The 22507-nt window shown below is 42.3% G+C and overlaps 1 protein-coding gene and 1 pseudogene across 1 annotated transcript in view; both read left to right on the forward strand.

Annotated features, from left to right (window-relative positions):
• Positions 1-22507, forward strand: part of LOC126260710 (hemicentin-2) — a 695733-nt gene that overhangs the window by 514212 nt on the left and 159014 nt on the right. The gene's annotated exons all lie outside the window — the stretch shown is intronic.
• Positions 23-140, forward strand: LOC126261345 (5S ribosomal RNA; annotated as a pseudogene).

The raw sequence follows: 22507 nt of genomic DNA on the forward strand, positions 1-22507 counted from the left end.
CTGCTCGTGGTCATTACGTGAAGGCAACGGCCTTGCCGCAGTGGATGCACCGGTTCCCGTGACATCACCGAAGTTAAGCGCTGTCGGGCGTGGTCGGCACTTGGATGGGTGACCTTCCAGGCCGCCATGTGCTGTTGCCATTTTGCGGGTTGTACTCCGCCTCGTGATGCCAATTGAGGAGCTACTCGACCGAATAGTAGCGGCTTCCGGCAAGAATACCATCATAACGACCGGGAGTGTGGTGTGCCTACCGCAGGCCCCACCTATCCGCATCCTCCTCTGAGGATGACACGGCGGTCGGATGGTCCCGATGGGCCATTTGTGGCCTTTAGACGGTGTGGTGATGGTCATTACGTGAGACATATGTGCGGGGGAAAGCAATAAGTTGTCCGACTCTTCCCGGAAAGCTGTCTCTCGAAATTTCAGCAGTAAATCTCTCCAGGATGCCCAACGACCCTCTTGTAACGTCTGACTATGGAGTTTCTTGAGCACCTCCGTAACGAAATCGCGCCGGCTAAACAATCCCGTCACGAAACACGCCACTCTTCGTTGGATCTTCTTTATTTCTATCGTTTATATTTAGTGGGAATCCCAGACAGATGAACAGTACTCTAGAATCGATGGAACAAGCACCTTATAAGCCTCTTCTTCCGTCCGTGAGTTACATTTCCTTAGGATTCATCCTATGAATCTGAGTCTGGCATCCTCTTTTCCCACTATTTATTTTATGTTGTCATTCCACTAGAGGTCGCTCTCGATAGCTACTCCTAGATATTTTACGGCATACGGTTTCAAGCAATTCGTCACCAATTGTGTAGCTGTACGCTGGTTGACTTCTTTTCCTACGTATGCTCAATATACCGAGTGACCAAAAAGTCACGGAATAGTTTAGATAGAGAGGTAAAAATTGACACACATGCTTGGAATGACATGGGGTTTTATTAGAACCAAAAAAATACAAACGTTCAAAAAATGTCCAACAGATAGCGCTCCATCTCATCAGAATAGCAATAATTAGCATTACAAAGTAAGACAAACCAAAGATGATCTTCTCTACAGGAAATGCTCAATATGTCCACCATCAAGAAGTCTTTCACGCGTCTAGCAATATTTTGGTTTTTTTTCTTTGTTCTAATAAATCCTCATGTCATTCCAAGCATGTGTCAAATTTTACCTCTCTATCTACATTATTCCGTGGTTTATTAAGTTTTCTAATTTATACTGACTTTTCGATCACCCGGTATTACATTTATTACCGTTCACGGTCAACTGCCAGAGCCTGTACCATTCACCAATTCTCCGGAGGTCATTCTGAAAATCGTTACGATCTTCTTGCATAGCTACATTGTTATAGACAACTGCATCATCTGCAAACAGCCTTAAAGAGCATTCGACGCTTTCTACTACATTACATATATGTACACTGAAGCGCCGAAGAAACTGGTATAGAGATACGTAAATGGGCAGAATACGGCCCTGTGGTCGGCAACGCCTACATAAGACTCAAGTGTCTGGCGCAGTTGTTGCATTGGTTACTGTTGCTACAACGGCAGATTATCAAGGTTGAAGTGAGTTTGAATAAAGTGTTACAGTCGGCCCACGAGCGATGCGACACAGAATCTCCAAGGTAGCGATGAAATATGGATTTTGCCGTACGATTATTTCACGAGCGTACCGCGAGTATCAGGAGTCCGATAAAACATCAAATCTCTGACATCGCTGCGACCGGAAAAAGATCCTGCAAGAACGGGACCACCGACGACTGAAGAGAATCGTTCAACGTGACAGAAGTGCAACCCACCCGCATTTTGCTGCAGATTTCAATGCTGGGCCATCAACAAGTGTCAGCGTGCGAACCATTGAACGAAACATCACCGTTATGGGCTTTCGCAGCCGAAGGCCCACTCCTGTACCCTTGATGACTGCCCGACACAAAGCTTTACACCTCACCTAGGCCCGTTAACACCAACACTGCACCGTTGATGACTGGAAGCATGTTGCCTGGTTGATCTTGTTTCAAATTGTATCGAGTTGATGCATGTGTACTGCTCTGGAGACAACCTCGTGAATGAATGGACTGTTCAAGCTGGTGGAGGCTCTGTAATGATGTGAGGGGTGTGCAATTGGAGTGATATGGGACACCTGATATGACTAGATACGACTGTGATAGCTGACAGGGACCTAAGCATCATTTATGATCACCTGCATCCATTCATGTGCTTCGTGCATTCCGATGGACTTCTTCAATTCCAACAGAACAATTCGACATCCCAGACGTCCGGAATTGTTATAGCGTTGCTCCAGGAACACTTTTCTATGTCTAAACAGATCCAGATTCCCCAGACATGAGCATCACTAAACACATGTGGATTGCTTTGCCACGGACTGCTCTTACTGATGTACGGACAGCCATACAGGATTCATGGTGTCAGTTCCCTCCAGCACTGCTTCACAGATTAGTCCATGCCACCTCGTGTTGCGGCCTTCCGTGTGCTCGCAGGGTCTTTCCACGGTATTAGGCAGGTGTACCAGTTACTTTGGCTCTTGAGTTTATTTTGTAAACTGTAACAGTCCGTTACACTTCCTCGAGGTATTCCGAAAATTACATTTGTCGATTTCTGTTACGAGCGACGTGATGAGTTATATCTGCAAATGAGGTGTTGAAACCAGTCGCAAATCTGCTCTAAATCTCGATAAGCTCGTGTTTTGTTTTTTCACTAAAAAGTTGTGAGGGGCGGTGTCAAATGCCTTCCTGAAGTCAAGGATCACGGCATCGACCTGTGTGCCGCTCTCTACGCCACTGTGGATCTCGTGCAGGCACATACCAAGCTGAGTTTCGCAGGATTCGCAGGTTCTCTGTTTGGGGAAAACATATTGATTTTTACGGGGGAGATTTACATTCTCATAAAATCTTATAGCTGTTGAGCACAGACCATATCCACAATTCTGCAACAGATTGACGCCAACGGTATGGGTATATAATTGTGTGCATGTCTCCAACAGCCCTTCTTAAAAGCCATTCCTATTTCCAGACAATGCCATGACCCCCTGGTGCTACCAGGAATAGAACTACAGTCCTTCAGAAGGTATTTAGCTACGTAGCCGAGCAGCAAAATATTAGTCATCCCCTCAGAGGGCGCTGGCAGCGTTGCAGATAAAGTAGAACTGGTATTACGTGATCAGGTATTATCCAAGCCCGTCCAGCTAGCCGCGCAGTCTCGCCCGCTGCTTCCCGAGCGGGAAGGCGTGCCTCACGGTTGGTGGGAGGGGGGGGGGGGAGTGAGTTAGCCCATTGGGGGCCGAACCGCAAAATAACTCTGGATTCGGTGTGAGGCGGGTGGACTCCTGTGGCCTGTTGTGGGTTTGTGAACCACTGAGGGCAACAGCGGGACGAAGCCTCCCTGTCGTATCTAGGTCTCCGGTTCAGTAAAACAATACATACACGATAAATCCTTGGGTAACAGAAGAAATATTGAATTTAATTGATGAAAGGAGAAAATATAAAAATGCAGTAAATGAAGCAGGCAAAAAGGAATACAAACGTCTCAAAAATGAGATCGACAGAAAGTGCAAAATGGCTAAGCAGGGATGGCTAGAGGACAAATGTAAGGATGTAGAGACTTGTCTCACTAGGGGTAAGATAGATACTGCCTACAGGAAAATTAAAGAGACCTTTGGAGAGAAGAGAACCACTTGTATGAATATCAAGAGCTCAGATGGCAACCCAGTTCTAAGCAAAGAAGGGAAGGCAGAAAGGTGGAAGGAGTATACAGTATAGAGGGTTTATACAAGGGCGATATACTTGAGGACAATATTATGGAAATGGAAGAGGATGTAGATGAAGATGAAATGGGAGACACGATACTGCGTGAAGAGTTTGACAGAGCACTGAAAGACCTGAGTCGAAACAAGGCCCCGGGAGTAGACAACATTCCATTAGAACTACTGATGGCCTTGGGAGAGCCAGTCATGACAAAACTCTACCATCTGGTGAGCAAGATGTATGAGACAGGGGAAATACCCACAGACTTCAAGAAGAATATAATAATTCCAATACCAAAGAAAGCAGGTGTTGACAGATGTGAAAATTACCGAACTATCAGTTTAATAAGTCACAGCTGCAAAATACTAACGCGAATTCTTTACAGACGAATTGAAAAACTGGTAGAAGCGGACCTCGGGGAAGATCAGTTTGGATTCCGTAGAAGTGTTGGAACACGTGAGGCAATACTAACCTTACGACTTATCTTAGAAGAAAGATTAAGGAAAGGGAAACCTACGTTTCTAGCATTTGTAGACTTAGAGAAAGCTTTTGACAACGTTAACTGGAATACTCTCTTTCAAATTCTGAAGGTGGCAGGGGTAAAATACAGGGAGCGAAAGGCTATTTACAATTTGTACAGAAACCAGATGGCAGTTATAAGAGTCGAGGGGCATGAAAGGGAAGCTGTGGTTGGGAAAGGAGTGAGACAGGGTTTTAGCCTCTCCCCGATGTTATTCAATCTGTATATTGAGCAAGCAGTAAAGGAAACAAAAGAAAAATTCGGAGTAGGTATTAAAATTCATGGAGAAGAAGTAAAAACTTTGAGGTTCGTCGATGACATTGTAATTCTGTCAGAGACAGCAAAGGACTTGGAAGAGCAGTTGAACGGAATGGACAGTGTCTTGAAAGGAGGATATAAGATGAACATCAACAAAAGCAAAACGAGGATAATGGAATGTAGTCTAATTAAATCGGGTGACGCTGAGGGGATTAGATTAGGAAGTGAGACACTTAAAGTAGTAAAGGAGTTTTGCTATTTAGGGAGTAAAATAACTGATGATGGTCGAAGTAGAGAGGATATAAAATGTAGACTGGCAATGACAAGGAAATCGTTTCTGAAGAAGAGAAATTTGTTATTATCGAGTATAGATTTAAGTGTCAGGAAGTCGTTTCTGAAAGTATTTGTATGGAGTGTAGCCATGTATGGAAGTGAAACATGGACGATAACCAGTTTGGACAAGAAGAGAATAGAAGCTTTCGAAATGTGGTGCTACAGAAGAATGCTGAAGATAAGGTGGGTAGATCACGTAACTAATGAGGAGGTATTGAATAGGATTGGGGAGAAGAGAAGTTTGTGGCACAACTTGACTAGAAGAAGGGATCGGTTGGTAGGACATGTTTTGAGGCATCAAGGGATCAGAAATTTAGCATTGGAGGGCAGCGTGGAGGGTAAAAATCGTAGAGGGAGACCAAGAGATCAATACACTAAGCAGATTCAGAAGGATGTAGGTTGCAGTAGGTACTGGGAGATGAAGAAGCTTGCACAGGATAGAGTAGCATGGAGAGCTGCATCAAACCAGTCTCAGGACTGAAGACTACAACAACATTCCACCACGGATATAACTTACGGCAGTGAACTCGTCTGTACACTGTCCGATAAATAGTTTCCGGACACCCCTATGTAATGCAGAACTGATCACTATATTTAATGAGAGACGAACTGGCCAGAATAAAATTAGCCGCAGTGCACTGTGTTGTCAATAGGGAAGCAGTAACAACAGAATCGGTCAGACAGGAGCGCTTAGTCACATCGAACCTGGACTAACCGCTGTGTGTGTGTCACCGCAGTAACAAATCCACCAAGGACATTCCAACCCTTCTTTTAAGTGCTGAAGCCCACTGTTGCCGGTGTAACTGTGAAGTGGAAACACCAAGAACCTCCGCAGCTAAAACAAGTCGAGGCTGACCTCATTTACTGTTGGACAGCATCCATCGAGAATTGGGGAAAGTGATTATAAAAGATAGATCACATAAAATCGGTGAAAGGAAGCAGTAGCGGGTTCCAAAGTGCTACGAACACTTCACCTACCACAATGACCGTGTATAAGTAGATAAAAATAAGGGGATGAAATGGTGGAGGATCTCTTCACAATTTCTGTAGTCATTGCTAAGCGACACTTCACCTGGTGCAAAGAACGACGACATTTCATAGTGGATGGCTAGAGTTACGAATGACGCAATACACTGGAACGGTTTACGTTCGGCGAATGTCTGGAGGACATTACATGCCATCGACTGTCATACAAGCATTGAAGTACAGAGGAATCTGTGTTACGGTATGTGGGCGTCCTTCGTGGTTAGGGTGCGGTCATCTTATTCTACTTAAGTCATCATCGTCATCATCCTCATCCTTTCATAGATTAGGCCCTTCGTCCTTTTCCTGCCTCAATCCATCATTGCCTCGACCTACCTGGGTCTCTCTGACCAACAGGTTTCTACGACAGTGTCGCCTTCAGAATCCTTGTTCTATCCATTCCTTCTAAATGCTCTTCCCACTTGTTCTACATTCGTCCATTTTATCCCATATTGCAAATATATATACTCCATATATCCTGGTTTCTTATTTTATCAAGGCGTATGTTTCCTAGAAGTGCCGTAAGGAATTTCATTTCTATGGTCTGTATGTGACTGTGGTCTTTTATCTTAACGCCACGTTTCACTGCCACATAGAGTAACCGGCATTGCAGTCATCTTGTATATATTTAGCTGTGTTTCGGTCCACGTAGTTTTCAGTGTTCTACGAATAGTTCTTCATGTAGTCTGATGTCTTCCTAATTTATTCTAGCTAGTCTACTGTAATGATACGGAACATCACAGCCTAATTAATGAAAATGTTGAACCTCTTCTAAAATTTTATCATCCAAAATAATATTTGCTCTTTTTGTGTGTTTGTCCAAAAAATGCCACTGTAACTGATTTTGAGGTAGAAATTTCAAAATTATATTCTTTGCAATTGTTGTGTAGTAAATAGATACCACTCTGAAGTTTATCTTCAGTATTTCACATGATCACGAAGTTAACACATTTTTCCTCACATAATTCCAGGTGTTGCCTGATCCTTCCATCTGTGTAAGTTATCGTCTATACAAATGTTGAAAAGCGTGGGCGTTGATACACACTCCTACATTACTCCCTGATTGTATTTTCCCCACTGTAATTGCTTAAACTGAGTCTGAAGCAGGTGCTATTAAGTAAACTTCTTATACCCCTTATATGTTCAGGACGGTCTGGTTCAGCCATTATATTCCTACAGGCCTTCTCTAGATCTACGTGTCATATAGGCAGGCAAATTATGACTCTACTGCTGGCTTCAATTGGTTATTTAATATACCAGCATATAGTTTGTAGGTTGAATGCAATACCTCCGTAATTTGCTGGTTTATTTCTTTTCATTTTCATAAATACAGAAGCCACAGTGGCCGTTAGACTACGCATCGGCGATCCTCATTGTAAGCCAGCCTCTGACTCTCGTAAAGTAAGCGAATCTATAATTTTTCCTAATTCTTCGGTCATATCTTTAGGATTAGTAAGTGGTGGTGGCACAGTTCTACCTCGCCTTGCGTATCGTTAAGATTTCACCCATGACGCTGGGCAAGGGATTCTTTCCCAGTAAAACGCGGAGAAGTAGAAAATGAAGAGGAAAGTGAGAAACACACTCGGGCCTCGAAACCTAACATATCGATGTTGAAGAAGGTGACCAAGGGAGAATGATAATCTCCTAGGCCCTAGGGGCACAACTCTTTATCTGATCTCTCACTAGCAGACCATTCTGGCGTGGGTCATAATACCTCGAATATAGCTCCCTCCAGCACTACTTTTGTCGGTCACTGAGACACACAAACTTTCTAAAAAACTTTGAGGTAATACTCCATGAGGACGTATTCCACTTAAGAAAGCACCAAATCCGGAAGTATGCCACCTCATTCTACAACGCTGTCTACGGCATACAGTGAGAGAAAAGGTGGGACACAGTGATTGTAAGCATACACCACATCGTATAGCAGCCTCTGTGAGACGATGGTTTGTGATAAAAACCACTGTAATAGCTAGTACGTCATCTTCGCTTCAGACACCGGGATCCTGCATAACTACCTTGTCCGGTTTCTGTGGTGTAGCAAGAATGGGCGCCATTCCTCCACAAACAACCAGACACCTCATCGACAGTTTCCGCAGCAAAATTCTTGCTGTCTTAGAGGCGAAGGGTGGGCATCTCCCATATCAATATGCACTAATAAGTGTAATTTTCATCAGGTAGTCAGGTAGGATGGTTCCGTGATGGAAACATTGCAAATTTCCACAAAGGCGTCCGTGTCAACTCGATTTATTGGGGCATCGAGACGAAGTGCCCGCGTGTTTGCGAGGAACTGCGTACCACTCGCAGCCATCCAAGTAAGTGTCACGCATGGTCAGCAACAATCAATTTCGAAGTCGAGAGAAATTGTTGCAGTCCGTGAAGGCAGGTCCGTTTCAACCACTACTAAAGCACAGTTTGCGTGGGATCTGAATGCAATGAACTTTTTGATTAGGATACCGCCCCATTGGCTACTGCTCACAGTATCACTTAAAGCTGCTCGTTTGGCCCTGCAGCGCAGAAACTGGAAAATAACGGACTGGAGAACCCACGGTTCACGATTCTGTCTCTTTTCAAATGATGCAAGACCTTGAGTGCATAGATGGGCCAGTGAGGCGTTTAACCTGCACCGTGTGGTGGATACATTTCGGGCTGAAGATGGTTCTGTGATATTTTGACACAAATTCTCTTCTCATAAGCCCACCCAGATGTTTGCTTCCACATTTACCGTCACCAAGTCATGCCGCTTTTCTACATCTTCGTGGCCGGTATGCTGCCTAAGATCCCTTCCTACAAGACGAGAACGGTCGTGCTCACCGCCTTCCACGCATGCCTCCATTTCTTGACGAATCTGGAGGCACACCATCACAAAAAAATGGTTCAAATGGTTCTGAGCTCTATGCGACTTAACTTCGGAGGTCCTCAGTCGCCTAGAACTTAGAACTAATTAAACCTAACTAACCTAAGGACATCACACACATCAATGCCCGAGACAGGATTCGAACCTGCGACCGTAGCGGTCGATCAGCTCCAGACTGTAGCGCCTAGAACCGCACGGCCACTCCGGCCGGCACACCATCGCAAGTGGAAATGGTTTCCGTACCTATGAAACTGTTTTCCTGTATATTAAAAGCACTCGGCGAGGTCGTACAAGTTGTGTGCTCTGCAGATGTTCAACGAATGTAACCGATAGTGGAATTAAATAAAGTATTTCTTATCAGCAGGTGAGGTGGAGTTCTTCATACCTTCTTAAAGAATAACAGCTATGGTAGTACAGTGCAGAACAAGCATAAATTATTGTTAGAGGCGCTGTTAACGTGTCATTTCCTGCCTGTTAGCGTGGCATTTCCCTTTCTGACGTGTTCGTAATACACCTTGTCATTTGTTTCCCTCTTTATCGTGCACAGGTCTATACTTTGCAAGGGACGTTTCGGCTTGTGGCGGAGGATAGTTCTGGCACCACTCTGATTTAACACCTTTCCTAGTCCAATCGCGAATGCTGTGGGCAAGAACCGACTTTATGTGACCTTCGATGTTGGTTCCAGTTTCTCTGCGATTTACGTAATGATTATTAAGTGGGATGTACAGGGAAGGAAGTAACATATTTCCTGATTCTTCGGAGACTTTATATCCATGTAATTATAGCAGTAAATCTCTGCGTGATGAATAGCGCCTCTATTGCAATGTCAGCCACTGCGGTTTGTTCACTGTGTCGTGATATTCTCAAGAAACGATTCCACGATCAAACACGAAGTAACTTCTTTACCTCCTCTTTTAATCCTACCAATTTCGTGCTCCTGTAGGGCAACATTAGGCTAGACAAGAATAGGTAGAACGTTGATTTTGCAATCTAGCCACGTCGTGCGTAACCTAACTTTTTAGTTGCATTGATTGGCTGTTCTGTCGGTTCTGTTAGAATATTTTACGCATTATGAATGAAACCACTCACCACGTTGGTGTAATATTCTACAATATTTATTATTTATTTCACAAACCCGTTTTCCGCTGTTGCGCCATCATCAGGTACAAAGATAAGTACGTGGTGCAGTAATATTTGTTGGATCAAAAATGTTAAACTAATGTATCTACATAGTATCTCCATTTACAGAGATGAAAAATGTTAGTAGTAGGTTTAGGAAAAAAAAGAGATTATTTAAGGGTGAATGCGATGTAAGGTTATTTGACTAAGATAAATATAGTTAATTACTTAATGTGTCACGTATTTGATCGTAGTTAAATAATCTTACAACGCATTTGTACTGAAATAATGCCTCTTGTTTTATTCCTTGATAGTCCTCCCCCGGGAGCTGAGTGGTAGCCGGCGCGGTAGCTCAGCGTGTTCGGTCAGAGGGTTAGCTGCCCTCTGTAATAAAAAACTGAGTTAATGGATCAACGACGAACTGAAACGGATGCCTTGCGACATCCGCCCCGAGCAGATGCAACGAACGATAACGAACAAAATGAGGTCACAAAAAAAAGTGGTCAGCGTGACAGAATGTCAATCCTAAGAACACGTGTTCGATTCCCAGCTGGGTCGGAGACTTTTCTCCGCTCAGTGACTAGATGTTGTGTTTTCCTAATCATCATCATCATCTCATCCTCATCGTCGCGCAAGTCGCGAAGTGGCGACAAATCGAAAGACTTGCACCCGGCGAACGGTCTACCCGACGGGAGGCTCTAGTCACACGACCCTTCTTCATTCCTAGATATAGCATTAACATTTTTCATCTCGGAGATATTCTGCAGATGCACTGATTTGAAACCTTTGATCCAACAAAATTTCACTGCACCACTTACTTATCCTTGTACCTGACGATGGCGTAACAGTCGATAACTGGTTTGTGAAATGAATAATAAATATTGTAGAATGCTGTAACCGTGTTGTCTTTGTTTTCATTCATAATAATTTCTTTAACGTTCTTCCAATTTATTTGTCAAACCATTTGCTTTTCCTACAACTAATGTTACGTTATCGCTCTGCAAAGTTACTCTCAGACAATTATCTGCAGTTTACTGGCGTTTCTGTTTTCCCTGGTGCAATAGAAACCTTACGTTCAACGACGTTATCCAGCCATTCGTTTATAAAATTTGCGAGCAGCAGTGACGAGAAACTACTGATATAACGGTTTTCCGCGGTCAAGGACAAGATTTTAATTTTTATTTCCTAGAAAATCCTGCGTCTAGTCAAATAAATTTCCCAGTATGCCTAAGCAAATATTTCATTCACTAGGCAAGAGTGTGAAACTGTATGTGTTTTAAAAAGCAAGGAGCACATCATCAGAATAAGAGCTGTTATATTTTCCCCTCTTGTTCTTTGAGTTCAGTTTCGAAGCATCGCTCTGTAAGCAAACGATGTTGATTCATGTGAAGGATATTTTCGTTCTCCGTAATATTTTCATTAGTAAGATGGCATGGTTTGACTCTGTAACGTACTTTGCCTCACAATCAATTTTACTGAAGACTTGAAAGTGTTGATTTGAACATCAATCCATATCGCAGCTTTCCGTGTGCAGTGACCCGCTATTCGCGTCATACAAACTAAAGGGTAAAAGGTATGTCATCTCAGTAACGTGAACGAGGCAGAGGCCACGTTGAAGTCTGTTACATCCTCTCTATCCAAAGGTGACACCTGCACAGCATCATTTGAAAACAATTGTGTGACGTGGTCTTCTTTTTCGAAAAGCTGTTCACTGTTGGATATTAATAGTAAACAGCTATTGTAATATCTTCAGCAATGAGAAATCGCAATGGTGATAGCGTTAATAGCTTGAATCACACTTCCACTACACCACCTCTGTTACAACGAATAAAAATGTCTTGTGTTTCAGTTATTTAAATCAAAATCATTGGACAGCTTTCATTAAAGAGAACCTTAAGCAATTTCTGTCAATAGCATTCTTTTGGCACATACCGAGTACATACTGAAACGTTCCTCGATATTATAGTCCATGATGACTTTGAATCCCGCCATAACTCATGCGCGTCCGGGACCAAAATAAGCCATGTGAGCCCTACGAGATTAATTTCGCCACGTATTGCATCACCGGTAAGCAAGAAGAAGATAACTTTCGGATCCCGATAAATCAGCGGCATTACTACTGATTTCCCTTTTCTTTTCATTAACTAGGTAGATAGGCTGATAGAGTAACGACAAGTGAGGGGCTTTCAGGCCAAATACCACGCGGGTTGTATTGGGACAAACACATTCCGAAATTCCAGTTGCGGAAATTGCCTTACAAATAAGGGACACCTACTGGGAAGCTTTGCCAGAACCATGACGATTAAAACAATTGCAGTTTAATTTGTGGGACTATGTGTCCCATGAAAAAATGAAAAACCTGGTGTGTATGAACTTGCATAGCCATAATAACCTGCCAACTCATTTTTTTTTTTTTTTTGGAAATGGCAATGTTTTTCTACATTCATATAATATACTGATGTCAAATAACACAAATAAATCTTTTATTTATTTTTAAAGTACTCAGATGAACAGAATTGCCTGATCTATATACCACTGGGATGATACACAATCTGATGTTTATACAAATATTTAGATTTTGGTATTTGTGTTGAATATTCATTTTTATAGGTCAATTATTATAGCTTTATTATTTATTAATGTAAATTACATTGTAACGTTCTTTAAAAAGAAAACTTTACGATTACATTGAATGAATTTCGGTCTGTGAAATGGGTAATGAACTCGAATTGTCGTGTAGCGTGTTGTAACTGCAAGTGGTGTGCTTACTCTGTGTTAAACAGTGAGATTTAATCAGCGAGTATTATCTAACTTCACTAATCCAACATAACAGCAAATAATCAAATTACATATAGCTCTGTTAACAAATCTTGAAAAATTACAAAAGTGAAATATCTAACTAGCCTTTTTATAAAAACAGTTTACGTACATTCTTGGGTTACTCAATCATTACAATTCATGAGCCAAATCATCTATAAAACGATTTGGCCAAAAGAAGAAATGATAATTATTTAACATATTTACGTTTCTTGCTTGAAGGCTGCTGCTTCCATGTTCAACAATATTGACATACTTACATTAAGCTAACACTTGGTGGCTTCACACAGCACACCACAAAAAGTGCCTACTGCATCGTCTTTCGCTGATAGACAGCTACTTACAACTCAGTGCCACGCCCTCTTTTACTCCAATGCTATAATAATCTCAGACTAGAAGCAGTATCTCTGCGCCTGCAATCTTACACAGTAAGCGACATAAGGCCTATCAAAGACATACATCGATTGTAAAATCGTATTCGGATGCCACATACAAACATGCCGCAGTACACCCCTATCAACATATACTAAACAGAATTACATACATGCATTACTTTATTCGCTGTTATTATACTTTTGCATTACAATTTTCAGTTTTAGAAGAAAAATCTTTATTACTTTTAAAATTTACTTTACATATACCTACCATTGTACCATTGTAAAAATCAATGACTTTAAGTTCTAACCACCTATTTTTGCTTGTATATTATTACAGCTTTGTGTAGTAAGGCTCAAAGCAGTTGCAACAAAGGGTAATGTTACATTTCTTACAAAATGTCATTGCTCTGCCAGGAATCTGACAGCGTCTTTGCGAATTAAGTGTTGACATAAGGTTGTCCTTTTCATCATATCTCACTAAATGGAATGCTCTTCTTGGTGTTCATAGGAGGCGTCCCTCTCTGCGCCTCGCAGCCATTCAGATATTGGACAAGATGACATCCAATAAATCCAGAGGGCTTGCTCCATGTACCATACGGTATATGATCCACCTGTTCACTACCATCATATCAATTATCATTATAAAGAAGCTCCAATACTGTTTCTTGCCACCTTCAGAAGTGGCATATTTCCCAAGAAGCCAGTCATGACAGTCTGCTGCTCCCATATTGGAATATTTAACAAACAGTGGTTGTTGTATGTTGGCTTTCCTGCTCAGCTATTCTGTTTCACCTACTTGCAGAACTGAATGGCACCACAGTATCAAAACTGGTGTCAATACAGATGGATCTATTATCATTCAATCTGATAAACAGGATTTCACTACCTGTATCAAAGGAAAAGTCTCAAGTGCCGTACCGACAGTGGTGGCGCTGTGGTTAGCCCACTGGACTCGCATTCTTGCCGACGATGGTTCAAACTCCGCGTGTGGTTATCCTGATTTAGGTTTTCCGTGATTTCCTTAAATCGCTTCAGACAAATGCCGGAATGGTTCCTTTGGAAGGACACTGCCGACTTCTTCCCCATTCTTCCCTATTCCTCTGGAACCGATCATCTCGCTGTTTGCTCCCGCCCCCCAAATCAATCATCGAACCTTATATGCCGCGAGGCAATTTTTCTAATTACTTTGTGTTTTTTAGTGTGCGATGACCATAATTCTTCATAATCATTTCACCGACACTCAGGTTTTCCGAAAATATAACAAACTGCTGGAATGACCATCTCATCTTTGTAATTAGTGGTCTAATCTTGAACCTCCATCATGATTGTTGCCTTGAGCCTGATCATTATCATTGAAGTGAATTAGCGATTTTATATTTTGATATTAATTACGCGATGTAGCTTTATTGACTATTTCGAGTCCTAAGTTATCTCTTTCACACCAATATCGTGTTTGTGGTGGAAGTCTGTGATACCCTGAGATAATAAGTAAATCTAGGAATACTCTCAGTTTTTCCGCGTCGGAAAAGAAGTGTAGACGTTTTTAGAACAACTTGCATATCCCACCTATTCTCCAACGATATAATCAATTCCGTTACTGAAATTCAAGATTTTTTTCCCTGCCCTTAAATATTGTGTAATCCCAGTCCTAAGTTATCTCTTTCACACCAATATCGTGTTTGTGGTGGAAGTCTGTGATACCCTGAGATAATTAGTAAATCTAGGAATACTCTCAGTTTTTCCGCGTCGGAAGAGAAGTGTAGACGTTTTCAGAACAACTTGCATATCCCACCTATTCTCCAACGATATAATCAATTCCGTTACTGAAATTCAAGATTTTTTTCCCTGCCCTTAAATATTGTGTAATCCCTCATTTTGTCTTTTTCATTTCTTCCAGAGCTGCCTCAGATGAAATCTCATTTTTAGGAGCTGCAGTATAAATTGCCTTTATTTTACTTAGGTCGGCACTTTGCCGCATAGTTTCTTCTGTTTCATTGAGCTTACTCTAATTTCAGAACCCATTACTTCATCAGCCACTGTCTCCAAACGCGTGTTTTCGGTATTTTGAAAATGAACTTCCAGCGATCCTGGAGGATCGAGGAGATTCACTGAACCTGTTGCTCCATCATCAGTCTTATCCTCCTCTATAAAAGCATCAGTTTCTGGAGGAACAACAACCACGTCAACATTTTCATTGTCTTCATCTATTAGTACTTCAAAATTATCATTTTTTTATAATCCATCCATTCTAATGACTTTGAACTCTACGACACAGTTTGCTTCCATTTTCTATATGTCATTGTGTTACGTTGAATAAAGTAAACTTCACTCATCAACTCCATATGAACTGAATTCTATTACCGATTTGCTTTTATTACAGATGTATCAGTAGACGATACTGTTACCTCCCATTGATCTAAAAATGTATCGTTTGTTTTTACACTTGATAAACAGCAATGTAGACCAATAATAATATATTATTTACTTGTAGTATTATTGTATGAAACCTTTCCTACACAACCAGAGTCGACAGACACTAAGAATTAGTTGATAAACATAGAGTATATACAAAGTAACGTGCTGAACTTGCGGCGATTGTGGTTTCATTGTAAAATAAAGAAAAATCCCATTGTTGGTACGGTCACTAATAAAAATTTACAATTAATTCCAATAATGTAGTTTTATAATGTAATAACTGGAATCCAGTAAGATTTACCGCACTATTTGTAATACAATAAAGAAACAATACAGTCTAAAAATAGGTCATTGGGAGATAATGGATTAATATGGGGCGCTAATATGGGGCGCTATCTTCTCACGCTCTCTTTCCTTAGGAGTAAATTAGTCACCGCTATTGCATGACCATGGGATTTTTCGTAGCAACGGTCAGTAAAACGTATGCAATTTGTTACCTACAACGTCCGCAGAAATCTCCAGTGACAGTTTTAAGCTACATAGATGAGAGTGCCACCAACACACAAACACGTCTTGTTTCCATAAGGACAAATGCCGTTTATAAGCTGAAAGTTAACATTCACGTATATACTCCGCAAAATACCTTAAGATGCGATACGGCGGGCACTGCTTGAACCACTATGTTTTCCCCTCTACTCTGAGCCATCCTGCAATGGCGCATAGGAAGAACGATTTTCGGTAAACGTTCGTACGACCTCTATTTTCTTCAATTTTCTCGAAATGCTGATTTCGCGAGACGTATGTTGGAGGAAGTGATATGTCCGCTCAGTAATTCGAACGAACGGTCTCGATCTTTCAGCAGTAAACCTCTCCGAGAATCAACACGCCTCTTTTGTGTTCCCTGCCACTAGACTCTGTGGAACATCCCGGAACGCTCTGGCGCCGATTAATTGATCACGTAACAAAACTCCTCGTTCTTCGTTCGGACTTGTCAGTCTCTGCTGTTAGACCTGCTTCGGTACTAGACCAATGAACAAAAGAATCGGTCAAAGGAGTAGTTTGTAAGCCACTTCGTGCATGAAATATATTTCCTTAAGGTTCTTCTCATAAAGCCTACTATCTGCTTTTCCTACAATTTATATTATGTACTCATCCTACTCTAGGTCGCACCGCATGGGTTACTCCTAGGAATGTTTTATTCAAGGTGTCGTGCAGCCTCCATACAGTTAAGGAAAGGCATTTTTATTCGGAATTATATTTTCCTGGATACATATGAGTCTCAACTTTATCTCCGATAAGGATAAAAGTTGAAGGAATGAATTAAAATCTGTCCCAAGGCCGGAAGTTGAATCCAGTTGCCCTGTTTACTAGGCAGATGAACTACCCTTTACGCCACCGTAGCACTGTGGCTACCAGAGCGCCATGAACTACCCTGATCCTGTGCCCTACCTAACACCAACTTCAGTTCACACCTTCAGCTGAGATTTGGCTAAAGGCGTGAACTGTGTTCCAGTCCCGGCCATGCCACTAATTTTAAATCATCACTTCTGTTTCTATCCTTATCGAACATTTTTATTTGAATATATAATGACAAGGCTGCTTTTATATTTTCTAATTCACCGAACTGGTATCGAGCACATGCTCATCACCAGTTGCCCTGCAGGAGATATACACTCCTGGAAATGGAAAAAAGAACACATTGACACCGGTGTGTCAGACCCACCATACTTGCTCCGGACACTGCGAGAGGGCTGTACAAGCAATGATCACACGCACGGCACAGCGGACACACCAGGACCCGCGGTGTTGGCCGTCGAATGGCGCTAGCTGCGCAGCATTTGTGCACCGCCGCCGTCAGTGTCAGCCAGTTTGCCGTGGCATACGGAGCTCCATCGCAGTCTTTAACACTGGTAGCATGCCAAGACAGCGTGGACGTGAACCGTATGTGCAGTTGACGGACTTTGAGCGAGGGCGTATAGTGGGCATGCGGGAGGCCGGGTGGACGTACCGCCGAATTGCTCAACACGTGGGGCGTGAGGTCTCCACAGTACATCGATGTTGTCGCCAGTGGTCGGCGGAAGGTGCACGTGCCCGTCGACCTGGGACCGGACCGCAGCGACGCACGGATGCACGCCAAGACCGTAGGATCCTACACAGTGCCGTAGGGGACCGCACCGCCACTTCCCAGCAAATTAGGGACACTGTTGCTCCTGGGGTATCGGCGAGGACCATTCGCAACCGTCTCCATGAAGCTGGGCTACGGTCCCGCACACCGTTAGGCCGTCTTCCGCTCACGCCCCAACATCGTGCAGCCCGCCTCCAGTGGTGTCGCGACAGGCGTGAATGGAGGGACGAATGGAGACGTGTCGTCTTCAGCGATGAGAGTCGCTTCTGCCTTGGTGCCAATGATGGTCGTATGCGTGTTTGGCGCCGTGCAAGTGAGCGCCACAATCAGGACTGCATACGACCGAGGCACACAGGGCCAACACCCGGTATCATGGTGTGGGGAGCGATCTCCTACACTGGCCGTACACCACTGGTGATCATCGAGGGGACACTGAATAGTGCACGGTACATCCAAACCGTCATCGAACCCATCGTTCTACCATTCCTAGACCGGCAAGGGAACTTGCTGTTCCAACAGGACAATGCACGTCCGCATGTATCCCGTGCCACCCAACGTGCTCTAGAAGGTGTAAGTCAACTACCCTGGCCAGCAAGATCTCCGGATCTGTCCCCCATTGAGCATGTTTGGGACTGGATGAAGCGTCGTCTCACGCGGTCTGCACGTCCAGCACGAACGCTGGTCCAACTGAGGCGCCAGGTGGAAATGGCATGGCAAGCCGTTCCACAGGACTACATCCAGCATCTCTACGATCGTCTCCATGGGAGAATAGCAGCCTGCATTGCTGCGAAAGGTGGATATACACTGTATTAGTGCCGACATTGTGCATGCTCTGTTGCCTGTGTCTATGTGCCTGTGGTTCTGTCAGTGTGATCATGTGATGTATCTGACCCCAGGAATGTGTCAATAAAGTTTCCCCTTCCTGGGACAATGAATTCACGGTGTTCTTATTTCAATTTCCAGGAGTGTATAAAAATATATATTGAGTAAATTACATACTGAGGAATTCAGTACATAGTACTTGCAATTATAAACACATTCCAACAGCATGTATTATACACTATTTCTATGTATCTCCTGTAGGACCGATGTTGATGAGTAGGTGCTCGGTACCGACACGCAAAACAAAAGAAAAAATTAAAAAGCAAGCCTGTCTGGTCGTTTTATATACAAACTAGCTGTCAAAATCGGCATTGCCTCGGTATTCATTTTGCCAATATTCTGTTACAAACAAAAACAAAAAATGAACTGTCTTCGTAGTCTAATATCGAAAAAATTTCATTACACTTGGCGCAGCTGCTTCGCATGTTTGCAACGCGATTTTGTTACCTTCTCTGTCGCAACGCGTCTTCATAGTTCTTTAGACGGCTTCTGTTTTCACTTTCAGCCATTCTGCGCTTCGTAGTTGAAACCGTCAGATGCGCTGCCTGGTATTGGGGATTTTCCTGACTCGACTAAGAGTTTCTTAATAGTAAAGAATAAATGTATTAAAACCTCATGCATGACATGGCATATTTTCATGCAGCTCAGTGTTTATCACGTCATTTCTCTTGAAGTCTGTGTCGTAATTTGCTACATTTCTGTGAGTATGTTCAACATCATATAGGATATTGTATGCCAAGTATGTTGCTAAGAGAGTTAATAGCAAAGAAGTAATAAACTTAAAAGTCCTCTGATGCAGCAGTTCTCTTCATCTATGGGTCATAAAATGATGCAATTTTGTAAGTACAGTCAGCGAGACAAATGGATACCTTCTACAATATGTGTTGGTAATAGGCTTAGTAACGAAGAAGAGATAACTTCAAACTTCATGCACAATGCGACAGTTATACGCCAATCTCAGTGTTTATGACGTCATATCTCTTGAACTATCTACATCTACATCTACGTGATTACTCTGCTATTCACAATAAAGTGCCTAACAGAGGGCTCAATCAACCACATTCAAGCTGACTCTCTACCGTTTCACTCTCGACCGGCACTCGGGAAAAATGAGCACTAAAATTTTTCTTCGCGAGCCCTGATTTCTCTTATTTTATCGTGACGATCATTTCTCCCTATGTAGGTGGCTGCCAACAGAATGTTTTCGCAATTGGAGGAGAAAACTGGTGATTGAAATTTCATGAGAAGATCCCGTCGCAACGAAAAACGCTGTTGTTTTAATGATTGCCACTACAATTCAAGTATCATATCTGTGACACTATCTCCCCTATTTCGCGATAATACAAAACGAGCTGCCCTTCTTTGTACTTTTTCGATGTCATCCGTCCGTCCCACCTGATGCGGATCCCACACCGCACTGCAATACTCCATAATAGGGCGGACAAGCGTAGTGTAAGAAGTCTCTTTGATAGACCTGTTGCACCTTCAAATTGTTCTTAAAATGAATCGCAGTCTTTGGTTTGCTCTACCCACAATATTATCTATGTGTTCATTCAAATTTAGGTTATTAGTAATTGTAATCCCTAAGTATTTAGTTGAATTTACAGCCTTCAGATTATCGCGTAATCAAAATTTTGATGATTTCGTTTAGCACTCATGTGAATAATTTCACACATTTCCTTATTCAGGGTCAATTGCCACTTTTCGCACCATATCGATATCTTATCTAAATTATTTTGCCAGTCGTTTTGATCATCTAATGACTTTACAAGACTGTAAATGACAGCATCATCTTCAAACAATCTAAGACGGCTACTCAGATTGTCTCCTATGTCGTTAATATGGATCAGGAAAAATAAAGGGCCTATAACACTTCCTTGGGGAAAGCCGGAAATTACTTCTGTTTAACTCGATGACTTTCCGTCTATTACTACGAACTGTGACCTTTCTGTCAGGAAATCACGAGTCCAATCGCACAACTGAGGCGATACTCCGTAGGCACGCAGTTCGATTAGAAGACGCTTGTGAGGAACGGTGTCGAAAGCCTTCTGGAAATCTAAAAATCTGAAATCAATTTGACATAACCTGTCAATAGCACTTACTACTTCGTGAGTATAAAGAGCTAGTTGTGTTTCACAAGAGTGATATTTTCGGAAACCGTGCTGACTAAGTGTCAATAAATCGTTTTCTTCGAAGTACTTCATTATGTTCGAATACAGTATATGTTCCAAAACCCTACTGGAAATCGACATTAGTGACATAGGCTTGTAAATTAGCGAATTACTCCTACTTCCTTCTTTGGGTATTGGTGTGACTTGAGAAATTTTCCAGTCTTTAGGTACGGATCTTTCTGTGAACGAGTGGTTGTATATAATTGCTAAATATGGAGCTATTTTATCAGCATACTCTGAGAGGAACGTTACTGGTATACAATCTGGACCGGAGGCCTTGCCCTTATTACGTGATTTAAGCTGCTTCGTTAATCCGAGGATATCTACTTATATGTTTATTATCTTGGCAGTTGTTCGTGATTGGAATTTAGGAATATTTACTTCGTCTTCTTTGGTGAAGGAGTTTCTGAAAACCGTGTTTAATAACTCTGCTTTAGTGGCACTGTCATCAGTGACTTCAACGTTGTTATCGAGCAGTGAAGGTATTGATTGCGTCTTGCCACTGGTGTGCTTTATGTATGACTAGAATCTCTATGGGTTTTCTGCCAGATTTCGAGACAGAATTTCGTTGTGGAAATTATTAAAAGCATCTCGCACTGAAGTACGCGCCATATTTCGAACTTCTGTAAAACTTTACCAATTTTGGCAACCTACGACAGGTAGGTGGTTGTTACTCCGAGAGCAATTGTTGCCTGACAGAAAGGGATACATGTTCCAAGTTTGGCTGAAATCGATTAAGTAGTTTAGGAGTAGATGTGCAACATGCAAACACACTTACACATATACATACAAATATTTTTTATATTATGTATGGAGAAACTGTATCTGTCTTCGCCTTTTTACGCGCAATACGTTACGTTTGTTGACGTTGTTTCTCTGCACCAAAAGTCCTGCATTTAACTGCAGTCTTCTAGTGTTGTCACCTTCATATAGGTGAAAACTCTGTGAAAGTCTGTACTCACAAATCCTCCAATTCTCTCCACAAGATCATACATATTAACTGTAAAACTCGTATGTTCCGTCTACTCCTTCACGTCGTCCTGCAGCGAACTAATAGCTCCGCGCTCTCACACGAATCCTGCACTGGCTTATCACATGCGCAAGTACTGAGTCGTTATCGGGAATTACAATTCCACAACGGCGTAAGAGAAGGAAAGAATTATTGTAATCATCCACTTCCGGTAGAGTAACTTTGTCGATCTAACTTATGACCTCAGAGCCTGAAACACTGTTAAATTATAATTTTCCTTCGATGGGCTATGACTCCCTCCCCACACGAGTGTGTTACCGATTGGCACCGAGATTTCACGATTCCCGCGAAATTTCTTAAACATCGAGGCCCTTCAGCAAATCAGACATCAGGTAAGAACTTTTGGCATTTGACTGTAATAACACTGCCCGCCATCTACTTACTCCGGCTGACGTCACAACCTTGGCAAGTACACCCCTCTCACAAAAAGTTGATCTCCGTCCAGGAATGTTGACCTCGATGGTTCACAAGGAACGACTGCAATACCGCTGTCTGCTGCCAACTATGAAACAGGACGTACTAATGATATGTGAAGATCAATTTTGAATAGAAGACTCACACTCCTCATTATCTTCACTGCTCTTTGAGTACGCCTTTATGGAACAATGAAGTTTTATCCCGAACCATGTACACAATGAAATGAGCTTGAGAGCACTTGATTTGAGATTACCGTAAGTGAGTGTGGTTCAGTAATAAACCTTTAACCTTTGTCATCTCTATGACACAAGGTACTGGGATGTCTGAATACTGGACGAGTTAAGCCCCAGGAAGTAATGTGGTTCTCAAATGTTCAATGCTGTAAAAATATTGGACAAGC

The sequence above is a fragment of the Schistocerca nitens genome, chromosome 5 (genome assembly GCF_023898315.1).
Source record: "Schistocerca nitens isolate TAMUIC-IGC-003100 chromosome 5, iqSchNite1.1, whole genome shotgun sequence".
In the NCBI taxonomy this organism is placed as follows: Eukaryota; Metazoa; Arthropoda; class Insecta; order Orthoptera; family Acrididae; genus Schistocerca; species Schistocerca nitens.